Here is a 22,521-nt window from a genome sequence, read left to right as displayed (position 1 = left end):
TGCGCAATGTTCAAAACATACAGAGGTGAGCCTGCCTGGAGAGAAATAAAAAATAGGTTGCAGCCGCCAAATTACTCTTCAAGGAACGACCACTCATACAAATTGAGGGAAAGAAGACAGAGGACGGACACTGGAAAGTTTTCTTTTCTCAATCGTACTATCAGGGACTGGAATGCTTTACCTGCAGACTTACTAAAGGCTTTACCATTGATCAAAAATGTATTTAAAATAGGCTTAAGGATTTTACTAATAGACTGTAGTATATTATAAAAACTATTTAAAGGGTGTAATTGATATTTTGTTATTGAAGTGTTGTATCAGTGAAGAAGTGTGTTGTGTCAGTGAAGTGTGTTGTGTAAATGAAGTGCGTTTCTGTGCAGTGAAGCTTTATACGTAGTTTATAGTGGCAGTGCAAAGTATTTGAACAGTGAAATGTTTTGAAGTGTTGGTGAAATCAGGATAGAATGAGTGAAATGTGTCGTAGTTCCAGTGCAGTGAGTGAGTTGTCAGCGAAATGAGTGTAGGGCTGAAGGGAAATTGTGCAGGTATGAACATATCATACTCAGTTCAAACTTAGAGTTAAGATACAAATTAGATTTACTTTAAATGTTATTTTAAGTGATCGTGCTTCATTTAATTTAGGATGCTCCCTGTTATTATTATTATTATTATTATTATTATTATTATTAATTTATTATTAATTGCATTTTTATTAATTGTCATTATTGAGTGTAATTAGTTACCACTGCTACCGGGTATATACCCATTTGCAGTGTAAATAAATACATACATATTGGTTAAAATATGTCACTATGTTATTAATATTCGTACCGTGAAAATAATAGATTAGACCAGTGGTTCCCAAACTTTTTTGATCGCGGATCCCTTTCGACTCGAAAAAAGTTTCATTGATCCTCAAATTAAATTAAATTACTTTAATCACTAGATTAATATAGATATAAAGTTAATATGCTTCCATGTTTATATTATTTACTCATTTAACATCGGCAATATGTCTACAACGACATTAATTACCGTGCATAGCCATGAGATGATAAAACAAGCAGAAGTGTTTATAAACTGCTTGCATTTTTTTTCAGTAATTACATGCATAATTATAAAAATTATCTTCATATTGCTGATTTGAAGAATGGTGTTTGTTTCCCCGTCTCACATCTCACCCGGTATGACGCCTCTGTAGCATTTTCATTGTCGGTTTTTGCACTTTTCACTAACGTATTCTGACACTGTTTTAACCCTTCAAGTTTACATTAAAAAAGTATGTTTTTGTTGTTACATTCGGGGTGGTTTGTTTTCAAATTTCTACGTAGTTTTGCATGCCATAAAAATCTATTACTTAACACTTTGTTACATAGCGCACAAAGGGCGTCCGGAGCAATTTTATTGCCTGTATACGTAAATCCAAGAGCCAAATATGGTCCATCATATTTTGATATTTTAGTTCATTCACCCGTTTTGAAATTAGAAGCACTGGGGTGTGACACAAGACAAGATGATCGAGTGGTTTCTGAATTTGTAGAACTTTTATTTTTATTGTATTTTATTAGCCACCGGTGTCCACACCTGTGGAGTAACGGTCAGCGCGTCTGGCTGCGAACCAGGTGGCCCGGGTTCGAATCCCGGTCGGTACAAGTTACCTGGTTGAGGTTTTTTCCGGGCTTTTCCCTCAACCCACTACAAGCAAATGGTGGGTAACTTTCGGTGCTGGACCCCGGACTCATTTCATCGGCATTATCACCTTCATATCATTCAGACGCCAAATAACCTAGATGTTGATACAGCGTCGTAAAATAACCCAATAAAATAAAAAAATTAGCCACCGATCCATTGAGACGACACTGCATAATATGAAAATTAAAATTATTCGTAATGTTAAATTAATATTATGTTCGAAATCAAAGACACATAAGGCTATATTCATAGACATTCTTAACGTGGGCTTCTGGTGGATGATCAGCGAACTAACGTTTTTTATATTCATAAACCAGTGTTAGCGATATGATATGATAAGAATCCTGTACAAGTAAGCAGTCGATAGCCGGGGCTAGTTTAGCACGCTCGTAGCGCGGGCTAGCGATATGTCTATGATAGCACCCTTAGTTATTAACACACAGTTTAACACGAACACCTCACATAAGTCTGCTCGTACTGGATGAATAAAAACTGACTTCACAATAAAAGTAGCAGAAGCAGAACGCATGCAAAACAATGGACGAAATTCGTTTTTATTTAAAAATACGTGTCACAATTTATTGCTGACTAAATAACATTGTCAATCAAATTTATTTTACAATTAAGACATGGATGCTATTCATAGACATTTCGCCAGCCCGCGCTACGAGCGTGCTAAACTAGGCCCGGCTATCGACTGGTTACTTGTATACAGGATTCATATCATATCATATTGCTAACACTGGTTTATGAACACGAAAAACGTTAGTTCGCTGATCATCCACCGGAAGCCCGCGCTAAGAATGTCTATGAATACGGCCCTTGTCTCCGAATACATTTACAAAACTATTCTTACACTGTCGGTCTCGAGAGAAAAAAAACTGTAAACATTCACACATACCAAGCAGGTAAGAACAAACTAATAATCACCACCCTGGCCAAGCAGACAAAAATAAAATTTCCAATAGAAATGACTACCTTAACTGAAAAAAGAAAGTCATGTTTTTTCTAACAGCTGTAAGGCCAGCTCACGCAAGGGTGAGATCTTGTCTTTTACCTTTGTCGATATACTAACTTTCAAAGTACAGTCGGATATAGTACTGTATATTTGTTTGTTTTATCACCTCCCTAGCATTTGTTTCTTTGTTTGTCAACATTGTACTTTCAATAATAATGTACCTTTTAAAATGATTCATGTTTATTTTATTACCTTTAATTAAAACTTTTCTAATCATTTATCATGTTTATATTATTTAGGTTATGTTATAGCTTCTGCTGTATGAGATTATGGATAGTCACGTATCAGAGACTGTTTAATATACCGTATATTGATAATTGAAGTGAAATTCAACTGTTTTAATAACTGAATCAACAAAGCCTTCTTGACTAATAATCGTCCACAGACGTCAATGAAGATTGTATATTTGGCACAACTGGTAACAAGAGAACAGCTCATCATAACAGATTACTGCCATCTAGAGGAGTATCTGTAATGATGAGATGGAATAATAATACATTTTCAAGACAGTTTAGTATTTTCTAAGTCAATTAATATTTTATTGTATTAGAGTAGGTACGTTATTTCTTCTAATCTTTATATAGCTACTTTATTCTAATCGTGTAATAGTCAATTAAATCCCACTAGAATTTCGATTTTTTCTAGATAAATCAAAACCTATAGTGAGATTACTATAAATAGAATTTGGCCAACATACAGTATAAAAGAAAGGTCACTGATTACGTTTTACAAAAAAGAAAAGAAAAGTATTTTCTCGAAAAAATACAGTACGATTATTTAGTCCTGACAGTCGCCTTAGATGTGCGCCTGGGTCATGTGAGTCTATTTAGTTACGCCAGTGGCCGGCAGATGCTGCAGTTATGACGTAAGAGCCAGTCAGGCCTCAAGAGCTTGGAAGAGCGAGCAGTTGAGTCGTATTACTGTTATCACGCACCAGCGCAGTGGCGTCAGTGCAGCAATGATACGACAGATCTTGGAGATAAATTGATGGAATCACATTCCTGTATTTTGCTAGGAAATAACTACTCTGCGGTCATAATGAAACCTTCTTGGCAAATTCCCCGTCATTAAAAGAACGCATGTTCTTTGCAATGGCTAGTGAAATCCTATATCTTAAGCCTTAAGCTTACCATTGATTCACTGACAGCGTGTTCCCTAGCTTCACTTAACAATTTATCTTTCAATTGCTGCACTAGTACTTGTCGATATTCTCCCCCATATTTGTCATAATCATTTGTGTGGCATAGAGAATAATGGCATTGTATATTGAATTTCTTTGCATGCTGAAACAGCTTGCCACAAATCAAACACTTCGCCATTCCTCCATACTCCATAACACAGTTTGATCTCGACAAAGCATTTAACTTGGGCACGGTAGTAACACAAAGTGACGGTGTGTTTCAAAAGTTGAAATATACTTTGCATACTACTCACCAAGTTAGGGCCTATATAGTTCAATCTGTATATTGTGTAGGAAAATGTCTGTTAAAAACACTTGAACTATTTTCAAGTTTCCGAGTAGACAAAGTGTTGTAGTACTGCTTAAATTATTTATTTCTATATTTGAATATTTATAGCAGTTTCAGAACCTCATTTACATAATGCGAACGCTTCTGCATCTGGCTGTATTATGAATTTCATATTATTATAAGTATATTAAATTTGATTACAAACCAAAATATTTTGTTACATTGATTTATCACGGATGTACAGCTTTGTTTTCGTACAAATGTATTGTAATTGTGCTGTTCCCAGTGCTGTTCCCATACTACCTCAGACGAATGGATCGCGCTCTGTCATTGCATAGGCGCCGTACCACCACTGTTCAGTTGAACCTTCTCTCCTCGCTGTGCTCAGTATGCAGAGATTGCCGAGCAAAGAGCGTGGCGGCTCCGTGGTATGACGTCACAGAGCACGGAACATGCCGGTCACTGAGTTACGCCAAGGCGTGTTTGGGTTAGTCACTCGCTTGCCTTCGGAGCGATCGGATGTCATGTGTGCGGTAGAGCGGTATGTTTCTAGTACAATTAAGCTGTACTGCATTCCTTTACCGACCGCTCGCCCTTATCTCTGCTCCGGAGCTCTCCCCACTACTCCTATTACTTCCCCTATTTCGCGTCGCTGAGCTGTCAGGACTTGATAATCGGTCTGTACCAAAATTTCATCCCATCATTCATCTTAGGGTACCCCTGGGAGGAATACTTTCCTCCATACAGAAGCGTCAATTTTCATGCCATGTGAACAATATTCTGTAAGGAAGCATAATTATTGCATATTTACACCTCCGAAAGCTGCTACTTTTGTGATAGTTTACAGCAAAGAACTTTAAACTATTATCATAGAAATATTAGAACTAATAAATTTGATTTGCTTTGAAATTTTTAACATACGTCTTTTTCCAGAACGTTATCCTAAATCTCGATGAACGAACCAATATAAGCGCGTGCAGAAATATACAGGGACATCATTTTATTTTTACCAACATTTTTAATATTAACCTGGCTATACTTTTGAATTAACGGTTGAGAACCGGAAACACCGTTTGCTACCCCCTTTCACACTCGAGTTTGATGATACTGAGGTAAAATACAAACAAATCACTTTACTAGGTATAGGAGGGAAGAAAAGTAGTTCATCCATTTACGTAAACTAGGAAATATCGCAATTTTGAGTTTGATAATTTTCATAGGTTTAGTGGTTATGTCGCAGGATCGTAGAAAGGTAGGAAATCACGTGACAGTTAATTACTTAACGAGGCCCTTTTATTTAAGTTATTTTAAACAGTTTTATAATATTACGTAGACGTACAATTCCTAACAGAAATTAATGTTTTCAGGAAAGAGCTAAGACAGCCCAGCCACTAACCTTTACAGAAAGGCGAGCAGAAGCAAGTGGGGGAAGTCGGAATGCGACGTACGCAAACGGACGACAATACCTGTGCGAAAATATGATTTAATATTGAAAGCTCTTTCGTCACTGAAAAACACGAACATATTTCTGGAACGTACTATACTCACTAACTCAGTACTGTTTACTATATGCTGCCTTGGTTCTGTGTGGAGTACAGTTGGAACTTCATTAGTAGAAGGGTTGAGAGTGAAGTACATTAAAAAACTCAGGTACAATAAAAATTGAAGTAATAATAAAATGATGTCCCTGTACAAGTAAAGACGCAAGAAGGGAATCTTAAGGCGGAAGCTATTGCCAGACGACCCTGAACTATTTTCCGACTCTGAATATATTATTTTCATAACCTAAATGAAGGCACTTTATTCCATGTAATAAACACATAATTAATATTAAGCTTGTATTTTAAATGGGAATTACTTAGTAGTATTAAAATTAAATTAAATTAAATTAAATTAATAAAAATTAAACCAATGGATGGATACAGATATACTTAAACTATAGTAGATTTAAAAAAAAAAAGATCACATAGGCCTACTGTAACCCTGAAGCACAAATATGCCTGTATGAGTTTCTGAGTCACCCTGTGAAAGTAGCGTATTAAGAAATGATATTAATTATGTATATACCACTTTGACACGAAGCAGTGAACTACTTTTGTCACAATACATCTACTGGGGAACTGGAATAATTTCATTAGCATCCTTTAGGAGAAAGCTGTACTTTGCAAATTGACACGAAGAAACGGTGACATACATTTAATTACAACATAATCCAGTTCCGTAACAGACAAGGCTTTCTCCCAAATAGATCTTGAAGTGAATTCAATATCTCACTTTCATTAGCCATTCCATCTTAAACGTATATTACTTCCCTTCATTTGTAGTAACATGAAAGGAAGTCCAACACTGTACAGTAACGGTTAGCACGCATGACTGTGAAACGAGTGGGCCCGGGTTCAAATCCTGGTGGGATAACTTACCTGTTTGAGCTTTTTTCCGGGGTTTTCCCTCAACCCATTCAGAGCAAATGCGCTGGACTATGGACTCATTTTGCTGGCATTATCACCTTCATCTCATTCAGAAGCTAGATAACTACAGCAGTTGATAAAGCGTCATAAAATAACCAATTACAAATCATGAAGTAAGATACAGTATAAGGGTGAAAAATGATAATTAATCGTTAATTACAAATTTGTCTAACCAAAAATATGGATTACCCAACAATTTATACAGATTTTAAAGTATTAACTATTGAAGGAATTTATAAAATATAGTTTACTAACTTACTACCACAGAAATCAAATAAAACATTAATCTAATCGACATGAATATCGTACTCGAAGACAAAAGTCTACTTTCCCATTAACTGAGCCTAAATGTCATACAAGTACAGCTCTTAAACATAGTGCTAGTTTCGGCCCAAAACTTTATAATAAAATTACAAATCATTTTCCAAATGTGAAATATTTTAAAATTGAAGCTTTTGAAAAAGTAATTAATTTATAAAATTATTCATGGTATATAATATTAACAAATGTGTGTATTTTTTTACCTTTTATTTCTGTCGACTGTTTTCATGTTTTTATTGAATATCACTGGCATTTGTCCGATTGTCAATTTATATTACATGTTTTCTTTCTCTCTTTTTTATTTTTTGCTCTTGTGTGTTATTTATTGGTTTTAATTAAGTTACTTACTGTATTTAGTAAACTGTCCCTGAATAAATTTTATGTTATATATTATGGGCTAAGAACGCATCGTACACAAGCCTGGCTCTTATGGTAGTGGCTAGAAATATTTTTGTTTTATAATTGTAATTTGTACTCACTAGCTGGCTAGATAGTTAAATAAATTAAATTAAATAAGGAACAGAATCTTTCCACAAAACTTTTAGTTATCACAAAATATTCGCGCGCACACAGGTACAGAGAAATAAAGGCGAAAGGAAAAATAAGACAGCTTGAAGAGTCAAACGACATATTACAGGCCTACTTTATGCTAAGTAGTCAAATTTGTAATATTATGTATTTTGTCTCAGTCGTACTCTCAAAATATGGAGATATCTTAATATGATTTTAACTACAGCTTCTCTCGTGCTTTCCAAATTATGTCCGTCCAGAATTCAGAATTTATAACTATTTTAGCTATAAATAACTAAGTTGGATAAAACTTATCGAAGTTCAAATGAACTATAATTATTATCAACTGAGTCTCTTTAGGATAGCAAAATGGTGTATACAGAATTAGATTCGTTGGTCGGTTAAAGTCTCAATTTTTAGCCATTTTTAAAGAAATCGTAGACGTAGATCTACGCGTAATTATTTTCCTCAGTCATTAGAATATCGCGGTGAATGCTCCGGATTATATTTTTTTCCGAAAGAAGAAACTTATTTCGTTGGTTTTCCTGTACTTTCCAAATTATAATATATTTTTCAGGGTTTTATCCCAGAGGATTTTCTCGTTAGAACGAGATCAAGAAGGGATTGGTAGTCCACACTCTCAGATCACGGCCCATAAAGTCCAGCCGGTAGAGGAAAACGTGATAACGAAATCCTACGCTCAGGCAGATTTGTGTATAGAGAGGGAGAGCAATGTATTTATGCGCGCGGTTCTCGCAAACACAGAAACATAACTCAGCGGTATTCCCTGAAGTTATAAAATATACAGGGTGGTGACTTGGAACACGCACCATACGAGTTTCAATGCTAACTTTTATATTTTGTTATATTAGCTCCCCTAATTATTATAGAAGAAAATGTTATTCAAGTTTTTTAGAGAAAAAAAATCTGCATCCAATCATACCTTTAAAAACAATTTTTGGCTGTATATAAAAATCTAAAAAATAATACAAAGTACTCCCGTCGGAAAAACTGCACTGATTTTTAATGTATGCTAATCGTAGTTAGCCATGGATTAGAAAAACAATAAATTGAATGCAAAGATATTGTTTGTATGGTTCATTTGTTAATCTGAGAAACTACATTCCATGAAACAAAAAGTTTAAATTATTAAATGGTATTATACTGGAAACATGCACGTAGAGAATGCAACAAGATATCAAACATGCAGCTAGCAAATATGAGATGAGAGTTTTATAATGAACTTGGTCATTTTTTACTAGAAAATGCAGGTCTATTTGAACATTTATTGTGATTTACTAATTTACCATGAAATAATGAACATTGGTATTCTCATTGTTAATCTGTAAAAAATTAATTCATATTGATGTCACATTCATTTGTTGCCCCCTTAAATTTTATCATAACTAGTTGGCAGGGTGGGAATTAAGATTTCTGATGGGGGGATAGAATCCTTGATAGAGAATACCACACATAAAATTATTATTATCCTCATTCCATACGGCTCAACGCTTGGTCGCACATAGTTGCTTGTCTTGCATCTTGATCGTAATATTATATCCAAGAGCAGGCTTAAGATAAGATGTATAATTCCTAAATTATTAGTTGTTGTCAGTTTGCTGGTGGTGATAATATATCAATATTAGTTTCTTTGCTTACTTTATACTTTATAAAGTGTACTAATATTAAACAATTATATTTTGTGAGGGTGGGATAGAAGTTATCTCTGGCAGTGATGTCAATATGAATTTATAAGAGGGGATAACTTTCCAACAGAAGGGAAATTCCTCTCATCCCCCCGTTACTTCGCACCCTGCTGGTTGGATCCTAAACTATTTTGTTTTTAAACACAAACATTAGTTATCCATGACCTACTGTAATTAAGTTTTCACTAAAGATAGTAATAATCACTTTCTAATTTTAAATAATTACAAACACACTCATAATCAAAATATTAATTTAATAAAACAAATGGATGCAGAATTTTTTTTATCTACAAAAAATATTGAATGACATTTTCTTCTATAATACTTAGGGGAACTAATATAACAAAAAGTAAATTTTAGCATTGAAGTCCTATGGTGCGTGTTCCAAGTCACCAAACGGTATAAAATTTGAGCGTTAAAATAACTCTAGCTTACTTTAACTAATCAGGTTTTCCTAAGATTTAGATTTCATATGTATAATTAGATCTGTGAGCGATCCAAACATGTACTACCCATTGGAGCCAAAATTTTCAGGTTCAAACCCGACCGAAGGCAATGGATTTATGGGGAAAAAAAAGAATCTTTCTTTCCCAAGAAAAGTGAAACTGGAAAATCTGTGTGATAGATACAGGATCACAACTGAAATACCACTTCTATCATCACCGCCATCGTCAACAGCACCAGCACTACCACGATCAACAACATCTCCACACCTCTGGCACTACCATCTCTACTATAATCACCACATCACTATCATCACCGCCAATATCACGACATGAAAAAGCCACCTTCAACACTACTACAAGCACCATCAGTACCGCTTCCATCACAACCATCACTATGACATCCATCTCCATTAATGTCACCACTGTTATGATTATTATCATAATTTCATTGTCCTTATTAACACTAATGTCTGTAGTAGCTGTTTAATTGTTATCACTGTTACCATCGGCTAGTGATGGTTTCTTTTTTTTTTTTAACTTATTGATTATGAGTTCTGATATAACCTAATTTCAAACGTTTTATGTATTCATAGTGTAAAGACCATTTTCTCAGTGACTTACAGTTTTATTTATTATATTAAATAAAATATATTTTTATTCAATCGTTTGTTCCATCAATTAAAATGTTTATCAACTCTGTTTACTTCTAAAATTTAAAAATTCAGAGCTGCATTATTTAGAACCCCTGTTCCTAATAAGGCCAATTATTCCCTTGTTGAATTATCGATATTTTAATAACAAATAATAAAATTCAACAGCAAAGCTATATGTTTTCCATTTCCTCATGAATAATTTTCTAATTAAGTTAAATTTGAAAAAGATTCATTGAGAAAGGACCAAATGCCAGCGAAGACAATCTTAGCATGGCCTTATTTGGCGCACTTACCTAATAGCCTATTATGAAACTATCTTTTATAACGTTATACTTTATCGCACGATTTAGTGTTCAGGAAACTCATTTCTCTCGTTTCCTACATTTGACGAATTCAATAGCTTTGTAACATTATAAACATGTTTTATACGCTATTTTTTAACGACAGGATTATAAAACAATAATAAAAAAATAACACACAAAATTTGTAACGATGAGTAGTTTTATATCGTGGTCTTTGAAGAAAGAGGTTGCTGTGACAGCAGTGATATATTAAATAATAATATTATTTCACGGAAAATCCTTTCCTATAATTTTATGGCACAAATTATGTCTTCATAATGAAAGTCATTGCCGGTGCGTTTAATTAGCATGATAATATCACAGTCTAGTACATACAGTCACGAAGCTTGATTTGTGAGGTTGCTAGGAACAATAGACTGTGCCGGTACTATTTCGCATTGTCTCTAATGAGGCGATATTAGCGATCCTAGTGGTTAGCAACTATCTATGGATGCATATTTACTATGTATTGAGCTTCGTGACTGTATATACTAGACTGTGGTAATATTGTATGGCATATTGTGCATAATTTTGACTGACTATAAAGACTTTATAATATTGGTGTACAAAAACTATTATGTGTACACTTGCTCTAGTATTTTATTATTGACAATTATGATTTTTTTTAATTCCTTCGTTATTATCTCTAATTTGAATTTAATAAAGCGGCTACCGGCAATATAATTCTGACCCTCTTTACCACGGTTAAATAAAGCTTTTCTCCTTGCCACTACCTACAATTATTTAGTCATTTGTTCTGTTCTCATCATAATGAGGGTTTTGAACCACTCTAGACATTTATTAGTACTTGTATTCCCTGTCCATCAGATTAACATAGCTCAAAACTACGACTTAAGACAGCACAAACAAGAAATCAAACGCCTTATACGCAATTCCTATGAAATGGAGGTAAACAAATTTTCATGCTGAAATTCGAACTCGGATCTCTGGACTTGTAGTCCAAAATACTTTCATTTAATGCTTAAATCACTTCACTTCTCTGAACTTTAATAGTCCTCAGATATAAACTTTGAATTATGACAAGTGTGGAGATCTTAATCATAAATTTGTGTAGGCCTACATTTAAAAAGAAATATATATCTTCGGAAACAGTGACAGCAAAGTCAGGGATTTATGGTATATTTGTGTGATAATTTATTGCCAAGCATAGGTAGTCACATTAAGATAAATGGCGCTGTTGTTGCAATTGATTAATTTACCGATGTAACAGAATCGGCCATCTTGTTCGTATTTATGAGCGACGTTTGTAAAACATCAATATATTTCCACTACAACCTCATAGGATTGATGTATCGTGCACCTTGTCCGATACAGACCGAAACACGAGTAGATATTAGCACAGCTACCCTTGCATAGTTGCATACGAATTAAGGGTGAGAGTTTCTTTTCCAATTACGTGTTATTCAATCACTGAATCACACTCATTGCTTAAGATTACTCCGAATATTTCATATGTTCACCACTATTGCGTACTTCATGGTATTGCACATGACCTGTACTTGTTCAATCTCCACTTTATATTCCATCTTGATATAGGTCTCTTATTTGTTACTGACTTAAGAATGAATGAATGAATGAATGAATGAATGAATGAATGAATGAATGAATGAACTAACGAAGAAAGGAATGGCTGAATGAATGAATGACGGACGGACGGACGGACGGACGTAGGAACGAATGAATGAAGGAATTAATTAGTTAATTAATTAGCGAACGAATAAACGAAAAAGTGAAAGAATGGCAAATGAATTAATAAACGAAATAATATATCAATTAATGAATGAATGAAGGATTGAACTAACGAAGAAAGGAATGGCTGAATGAATGACGGACGGACGTACGAACGAAGGAATGAATGAAGGAATTAATTAGTTAACTAATTAGCGAACGAATAAACGTAAAAGTGAAAGGATGACAAATGAATTAATAAACGAAATAATGCATCAATGAATGAATGAATGAATGAATGAAGGACTGAACTAACGAAAAAAGGAATGGATGAATGAATGAACGAAAGGACGGATGTACGAACGAAGGAATGAATGAATAAAGGAATTCATCATCATCATAAACAACACGGTTTAGGCCATAAGGCCTGTTCCGTCTCCATACGTATTCTAAATGTTAAAATTAAAATTGGTCACTCCATCTCTTTCTAGGTCGACCGATGTCTCTTTTACCTCTTGGTTGATACTGATATATCATTTGTGGAATACTTTTTTTGCATTCTGGTAATATGGTCATGCCATCTATTTATATATTCATGTGTTGTTATTACACTTGTCATATTTAGTTCTTCACGTATTTCTGTATTTCTTTTATGGTGGAGTAGACTGTAACCTGCCAATGGTCTGAGCAGTCTCATTTCCGCTGCTTCCATTATTTTCTTTTGTTTCTCAGTCAAAGTCCAGATCTCAGATCCATAGATTAGTGACGGTATGGCAAGTACTTTATAAAATTTTAAAACTGTTTCCTTTCTGACCTTGTTGCAGAGTGTTCTTTTGATGGTTCCTACTAGCTGTTGGAATTGAGAAAGTTTTATTTCTACATGAGATGTTTTATCATATGATATATTACAGCCAAGGTAGTTAAAATTGTTAACTTGCTCAATAGGCTCATTATTTATTACAATTTTCGTTCTTAGAGGCATTTTTCCCTGAAAGCCCATTACTTTCGTTTTCTTCGTTGAGATCTTCAGGTCATAATTGCATGCTATCTGATTTAGTTGAAATACTGCCCGTTGCAGATGAAGGAATTAATTAGTTAATTAATTAGCGAACGAATAAACGGAAGAGTGAATGAATGAACGAATGAATTAATAAACGAAATAATGTATCAATCAATGAAAATAAATGAAGGAAGGACTGAACTAACGAAGAAAGGAATGGATGGATGAATGAATGAACGGACGGACGGACGTATGAAGAAACGAATGAATGAATGAATGAATGAATGAATGAATGAATGAATGAATGAATGAATGAATGAATGAATGAATGAATGAATGAGATCTTCGCTAGTCATTCTGTATCTCGTGCACTGGTACCTTGTCATATTGTAACCCTGTGGTTAGTTTTACATACATCTGCACATTGTGTAGAACAGCGATGGGCGTTTGAGTGCATTTGCCGTCCGTGCGCACGGGGAATTCCAAGTGCGAGCGCTGCAGCGAGCTGTAGTGTGCCAGCAGCTAACACAGATCTTACACAGCTTTTAAATGAGCTAAATTTAGGACTTCAGGGAAAAGAAATTCTTAATACAGAATTTTCAGATAGAATTGCAGCTTTTAAGGAGAAATTGCTATTATGGATACATCAAATGCAAAAGGGCGAAATATATCATTTCCCATCCTTATCTAAGCGCATAGAATTTTGAACAATGAAAATTCCGAAGTGTACGCATGTATTCTATCCGGTCTATTAGAGGAATTTACATCAAGGTTCCACGATTTAGATTGTCTGGAAATGGATTTGAAGAGTACAGGGGAAAAAGGGGGGATGTCCACTTTTAAACAATTCTCAGGAAACCAATTTTAAAATGTGAAACTCTATCATTCCGAATGCAATACTGAGAATTTAACCAGCAGTTATTCTGTGACTAAGAACTTTCTTCCCCTGTTCTAAGTGTAGAATGAATTCACTTCATATGAAGTATATATAAGGGAATGGAAATCTGAATTTTGCCTCAAAGTGGACATCCCCCCTTTTTCCCCTGTACTCTTCATTTGCATATTTGCTATATATTCTGATTCCAACTGATTATTGATCATTATAGTGTGAATTGATGTGATCGAGAGATGCGAGAGAAATATGATTCAAGGTCGAGTCTTATGCAGTTTTATGACGGTCCCCAAGAGGACGCTTTCCCACTCTGCATAAGCTGTGTGAGAAAGTTTTGTGTTTATTTGGTTCCACTTAGGCTATAGATGTGAACAGTTATTTTCTATTACGAAAATAAACAAATCTCAAACAAGAAATGATGGGCTTTTAACGGCAGTTCTTCGCATAGCTTGTGCTAATACAGTTTCTCCAAATCTTGAGAAATTCAGTAATATGAATTAATGTGCAACAGACATGTTTTGTTTTGTGTTTAAGGAAGTGTTTCATTACTTCGTGTTCTTATCTAGTTTGGTAGAATAACATTTTCTTTTGAAACATACAGTACGTACCGCAACTTGAATAAACCGGTTTCCGTGCACTCTATAAGCACACTTCTCTCTTAGTACACCGTGCAGCATAGAGTGCATAATTCTGCCCAACCTTGGTGTAGAAAGTCCCACTGAACTTTCTGCAAAAAGTTAAAGTACCGCTTACCCATAATGGACCTACCGTGTTCATAGAAGTAGGAGCTGATGACTCTACCGCCCAAGATGCTAGCCCACATATTTCACTTGGAACATTATTTCTTTTATAGAGTGAGGATTATTTATGCTTAAACAGTGCAGATTATGTCTACTCGCATAGCCTTTTTTATATAAAGGCGTTTCATCGCTGAATAACACTACGGTGAGAAAATCACGATCTTCGTCAATTCGCTCAAGAACCCATCGACGAAACTGTGCTCGTCGTTCGTGACCACATTCTGTAGGTTCATTATGAAACGTAACACAATCGGGTTGGAATCTGTCCTTGCCTAATAGTACAACCCACGGTGGACCAACTTCGACATATCTGGAAATAGTTCTTGTGTTCTCAAGGGGCTTCTCAAGTAAGAAATCGATGACCCGTCGAGTCGTTTCGTCATTGACCACTGGGTGATCACGTTGTAGATGTTCGACCCTATTAAAGGACCCTGTGACCAGAAAGGGGCGCACTATGTGTCTGAGTGTGTGCGGAAATGGATTAACCTTTCGTGGATATTCATCGCCGCAACTTTGCTTTAACTCATTTGCATGCCATCGTGTCTTTTTTTTTACTTGGCTATTTAACGACGTGATGGTATTTGGAGAGATTAGGTCGAGGATTCGCCATAGGTTACCTGAAATTCGCCCTACGGTTGGGGAAACCTCGGAAAAAACCCAACCAAGTAATCAGCCCATGCAGGAATCAAATCCACTCCCGAACACAACTCCGAATCAGCAGAAAAATGCGCTACGGCCTGAGCTACGCCGATGGCCATCGTGTTTACCAGTAAATCAAGATTATGTCCATGTGTTCATCGTTGCTGAACAATGTCTGTTTCTACTTAACGTTTATTCGAATCGGTACTAGGAATTATACGAGATCCGAAACTTCCGGACAATGTGCATAGAATAGCAAAGATATATTTCGAGTACTTCGTGTTCTCCGCATCAAATCATATTCACTACATTAACCATGAGACTCAAACCCTTAATCTTTGTATTACTGGTTATTAGCTTTAATAAACTCGGCTATTGTGTCTAATACTTCGTTTGAATAATCACCCTTCTTACATTATGCTGTCAGGGTCGACCAGACCATATTTTATTAGTCATCGTATAGTCAAATGGCTAGTCTCCTTTAGTTGAGAAAATTAATCCAACCTGTGATTTTACGTGATTTTCCTAAGATGCTAAGACAAATGTTAGTATGTATGTACAGTTCCCCAAAAAAGGAATGAGACTACTTTTGATCGTCGAAAGTTAAAGTTTACAGCGCGGTTCACGCGATATCGACGTAGCCAGGAAGACATCTGTCGTGCATACGTAGGCTTGTTTTCATCCTACTCCAAAGCACACATGGATTATGATAAGAATCACAAGTACCAAGATACGGATCAAGACAAAGACCACGAGAAGGACCGTGATTCACTCGTGATACTTAGGCCTATCGTGGTGCTTGTCGTTTACCTTATGGTCTTTGTCGTCTTTGAAAGCACGGTTATGCCGATCTGTGAACCTTGTCTTTGTCATGGTCCTTATCGCGACGATTGTTGTCTTTATTGTGGTCCTTATCATGGTCGTTATTTTCTTTGTCATGGCCGTTATCGTAGTCTTGTTCATTACACGATCCTTATTGTGATTCATTTTGTGGTCCTTATCGTGATCTTTATCACAGCTCATGTTGTGATCCTTGTCATCATCCTCGTCTTTGTCCTTGTCGTGGTCCTTGTTTTTATCATGCTCCTACAACTGTCATTTCAAATAATAATGTTCCCCTCCCCCCTGGAAAGTGACTATTCTTCACACGGTAGATAATGTCATCCTCATAGCGGGATGTTAAGATGCTGTACGACAGTCTGACCGATCACAGATTTACTCAGGATATTTTCTACCCAGCGCCATGTAACTAATTTTGCGGTGAACTATGCTATATTAAAGGAGGCGAGACCTGTCCTATGAGCTACTTTATCCGAACCTTACTCATAAGTGACACCAATAAGTTATCACTCATTAGGCAATTAAGCCAGGAGCTAATGGGGTAGAGTGGCCAGTTCTGTCCCAATCCATTGAATACGTCTCTAACTAGTAACATAGTTCACTAATCAGACTTAAGATGTACAGTATACAAACAATTGTTCTTCCTCGCACACATATCGTCAAGTGAGATGTACTGCCTGATAATAGATAGACATATCAGCCAGAACCTCAATCAGAGATAATTGTTGGTATTAGCCCTAAAAGAAATGGACCACGAATCTACTCGCTTTTCCCGTCATAAATTTAGTATTTTTTCAAATTAGCGCGTTTAGAAATTCATGCCTTGGTTCCCTTGAACCGTCTTGGAGACTTCTCGGCGAACTTACACCGACTTCGCCCACTTAGTCCGAGGGCTCGCTTTTCTTGTCTAGCGAGGATAGCGACGTACGCCTCTCGCGACTAGTTCCGTCTAACTCTATTGTAGGGATATGTTACGTATAGTGCTCTGCAATATCTCTCCATCTTATGTAGTACCAATTAAGGCGATTATACACTTCAGTAACGAACAAAGAACGAATGGGTTTGCTGGCTGAATTCGGTAGTGATCCTTCACTTGTCTGTACATCAAACAGAATTTGCATTCGCTGGTGTACTGAACGTTTTGACTTCATCGCAGTTCGGTGTGAGCAGCGAGCAATAGAGCTACATATATCTTTTATCTATCAAAATATCCAAATTAAGTGGAATTATTTTTAATGTAATTAAAGTATACACCGACCAGGAAATTTTGTGGGATCCAAAATACCCAAGTTACCACATTCATGTGAGACAATATTTTTGGGATCTATCAGTAAGATGTACTACTACTACTACTACTACTACCACCACCACCAGTACCACTACCACTACCACCACCACCACCACCACCACTTAAATAATTACTGAAACTCCTTTAGCAAAAATATAAAAACATTTCCTTTTTTTAATATTTTCCAACAAATACATATTTGCTGTTAAAAGTAGAAAATAGATTCATTATTAACATCTCTAAATGATGTATTTATTTAATTTTTGTGTACATTATTGTTAATGTGTAGGTCAGTGTTATATAACTGGCTACGATTATTTAAAATAGAATTATATTTTATTCTATAATTTTTATAATAATATACACAAAAGTGTCAGTTCTGTGACGTCCCAGAACTGGCAAAAACCAATTTTCAATTTGTTATCCCTTAAATCTCATGTTGATTACTGAGTTTAAGATTATGTTGAATATGGGCACCCGCACATCTGACTGTTAATATAAACCTATGTGATGCATTTTACATATTTTACAGAATTTAACTATCTCAGAAGTGACTAGTGATAAAGGTACTCTCCGGAAAACAGTTACATACTCTATGTTTTTCTTTCTCTAATATAAAAATTACCCTTTCACTGGATATTCCAAACAACTGAAGAGCTGTTCTGAACTCTTGTAGTTATCTAGTGAATATTTATATCGCTTGTAGTATGTCACAAAACTGACATTAACTATTAGGGACTGTTTTAAATAATATTTAGAGCATTTAAGAAACAATTCAATGACTATCTTTTGTAATAAACTAATAAATGACAGGTGTATGCTAAAATTTAATCCTGTGAAATATTGTGTTTCAATTTTTTTTATTACTACACAAGAATGAAAATACTTTCAAAGATGTAGTCAGGGACACGTCACAGAACTGACATTTTCACACTCACAATTGCTGCTCAGGCATAATATGGTTTAATTACAATTGTCCAAATAATAATTCAATTGCAACAATAGTAGGTAAAATTCTATAATTTTCAGTCAGTTGCACAACAGATTTCAAGGACCTGTTTTGGCCAATTTCGTGATTTATAGCTATACCCACCTTTACATTACGTCCATTTTCGGCTTTTCCCTTAAAGATTTATCTAGGTTCCTTAAAAATGGAATGCGACAAACGGAGTGAGACAAGTGGTCTAATGGCTTGGAGCTCACATAAATTCCTTCCCAAAGCCCCAGATTCCCTTGCAAGGACGCAAGCTCGTTTACCATTAAGCTATTTCTTACCAATGTACTCATTCTATTGATTTTCATTAATTTAGTCAGGCACACTATTGCCTTCTGCATTTTACACCTGATATGAATCTTTTTGTTTACGAAATCAACTAAGAATCTGGGAGAGTGCTTAAAATTGTATTAAAAAGCAGCTGATTAACCTGGTATATGCTTAGAAATAAAATTGTTTTCTTTTCTTTTATTATAAATCCACCATTAAGCAACAATTTAATTTGAATTAAAATTACATTATTCCACAGCAGTGTTAATAGTTAACCAATAATATTTTCCAATTTCACGTAATTGTTTGTTGAAAACGTTGCATCGTGTGTCAGTCTGGTATTGGAAGTATCTGTTTCAATAAATCCAGAGTGAGAACGGAACCAATCAATATACAAAGCGATCTCGGATGTCCTTTACAACGCTTCCGCTTTCGAATAAAAGATGCTGGGAGTATTTTCAAAGGGAAGGCTGAGCTTTTGGGTTGGAAACAGGCATGCATTACGGAGGCAGGCATCGGCAATGGAATTCTATAAGACAGAACATTAGGCAACCCGATCTTTTCTGATGTGCTGCTGAAACTGTATACATCAAGTGTATCAGACAGGGAAGAAACTTTATGTAAAGCGGCAAGTTGCTTAAACAGTTCGGGGTAATTTTTTCTTGGCCGACTTCCAGGTGCTTTTCTTTTTAAAAACAGGAGACGAACATATCTAATATTGCTGCTCGAAATTACTTTTGGAAAGTTTATTTATTACGTTAGTTCCCAAAGTTTTCTAATCTGTCAAATATTCTACTCTTGTACCTTCTCTCTTATCTCCAACGGCATAGACTACCTCTAGTCTTAAATGTCGCGGGTTCGAATATACATATATGAAGACAAGGACATTTTCCATTTTACATGAAGACATAATTAGTACTCAGGTGTCGGAATAGATTTAAAGGTAGTCTTTTATTAAAATACTTCTGGGAAAGTAAGACTCTCTAAGTAAAATATTTAATCCAATTATCGTCATTGCTTTTTTTATATTATAGATAGGCCTACTTACGCTTTCATTAAGATTTATTATTGCAGTGAAAATATTTATTTATTATTATTTATGTATTTAATCTGACAGGATTAAGGTCATAAGGCCTTCTCTTTCATCCTACCAGATAGCACATATAAATATAAAAAAGAAATACAAACACTGATGAATATAATACAAATTAAATTAAAGCCCTATAAAGGGTCAACAGGGTCAAAACAACACTATAGAGCTCTCATCGAGCTAATACAAGAAAAAAAAAGAAAAAAAACAGAGATAGCAATGATGATTGTGATAACTGACAATAATAATAATAATAATAATAATAATAATAATAATAATAATAAACATAATAATAATAAACATAATAATAAATACATTACATATTAATTTTCAACTTTACAACAGCATAGTTACAACATTTATTATATGACATGGGTTAAGCCGAAGCTGCGCAACCTGACAGGTGTTAAACAAGCAATTCCATGAACTAGAATGTAATTTTTTCATTTAAATTTGAATTTTTATATAAATGTATATGAAATTATTTTTATCTGAAATAAAAACCAGAATTGCGAATTAATTCCAATGAAGTCAAATATTTTTTGCGGTATTTTGTATCACGTAGAATAAGCTGACATGATACGGCGAAGCCAATATCTACGAAATAACGTTCTACTGAGGAAAATAAAATGTCACAAATACTCGTACAATTATATCCACTTTTCATTGCTGTTTTATTGTACGTTTTTCATTACATGATGAGCTGTTGCCAGGAAGTCAAAAGGAGAATAGCTATGGAAAAAGAAGCTTTTAATATAAAAAGGAACATCTTCTGTGGACATCTGGAAAAAGAACTGAGGACGAGACTCGTGACGTACTTTGTGTGAAGTGTAGCATTGTATGGAACAAAAACATAGACATTACGACGAAGTGAAGAGCAGCGACTAGAAGCACTTGAAATGTGGATATTGAGAAGATTGAAGGCAGACAGAATAAGAAACGAAGCTGTGTTGGAAAGAGTGAGTGAAGAAAGAATAATGCTTAAACAGATTAGAAAGAGAAAAAGCAATTGGTTAGGTCACTGGCTCAGAAGAAACTGCTACTGAAGGATGCACTGGAAGGAATGGTGATCGAGAGAAGAGTTCGGAGCAGAAAAAGGTATTAACTAATAGCTTATATGGGTAATATGCGGAGGCTTAGGGGAAGGCAGAAAATAGGAAAGACTGGAGAAAGCTGGGTTTGCACTTTCATTAACAATTTTTTTAATGAATTTATGATTTCATTCTTTTTATTATAAATATTTTCGTGAATTATAATTTTTATATTATTGATTATTATGTCTGTATTAATAATTAGTAATAATGTGACCATAATGAATGAATGATGAATACTGTTTTTACTCTAATATTATTTCTTCCTTCCCTTTTTTCTATTAGCCTATTTTCCAAGTGTTCTAAATTAAACTTCTGAAATGAGCGGGTAATGATAGGTGTGCCGTTTTTGGCTGATACAATTATGGTCACCATAATTAGATTAGACTAAAGACTTTGTTATAGTTCACATACTCCGCGATGAGATACCTGAAAACATTCTTAACTGATCGTGGTCGAGGATTACCAATATTGAAGCCGGATTGTTCAGTTCATTTCAGAACTGATCGTGTGTGGAGTCCTTTATGCGATCCTTTAAGACAGTGGTCGGCAAAGATTACGTCATGTACGAGTAAAATGCAGCCCGCAATACACGCAAAGGGGAAGATAGGAGGGGAGGATACCCAAACTGCTTAACATTGAATGAACAAGTAATGTCTAAAGGAGAGGGAGATCAAGCCTTTCCCCTCCAACCTACTTGTATATTAAGGGGTTGATTCGCGAATCAAGAAATGCCGACCAGTGCTTCAAGATCTGGAACGATATAGCAGTTTACATTGAATGTGAATGCAACCTGAGAGAAGTTATCTTGAAAACGAATCAAACCTGTTTGAAAACTGAAAAGTGGCAACGCCAGCCACCAAGCTACATATGAGCAGCGCTCCGAAGACAGCCATATAAAAATCAATTACTGAAAGAAAGCCATACTAAAACTGATGAAAATATTAGGTATTTTGAGATATAAAAAAAATCGAGCGACTCCGAAATACGTGAGATACGGACTTCCAATGTATAATATGTATGATCTCTGTAATAGATTAGTGCCAGGGAGCGGGATTATCAGTCATGAGACTAGTATTCGATTCTCGGAATTGACTAAGAATGAAGTTTTGGTGTAAAAAGTAAAGAATGGGATTTTTCCCCCTTTCTACCAACTTTACAAATTCAATGCCATTGACTCTCTCCACTTACCCTACCTTTTCTTCAATTTACGTAATTCCACCTTATCAAAAGATATGTCGCATGCTGCAGCACGATAATTTATGATACAAGCCTACAAAATTAAGGTTCATAAATCTTTTATA

The sequence above is a fragment of the Periplaneta americana genome, chromosome 15 (assembly GCF_040183065.1).
Source record: "Periplaneta americana isolate PAMFEO1 chromosome 15, P.americana_PAMFEO1_priV1, whole genome shotgun sequence".
Classification (NCBI taxonomy): Eukaryota; Metazoa; Arthropoda; class Insecta; order Blattodea; family Blattidae; genus Periplaneta; species Periplaneta americana.
This window is presented reverse-complemented; position numbering follows the sequence as displayed.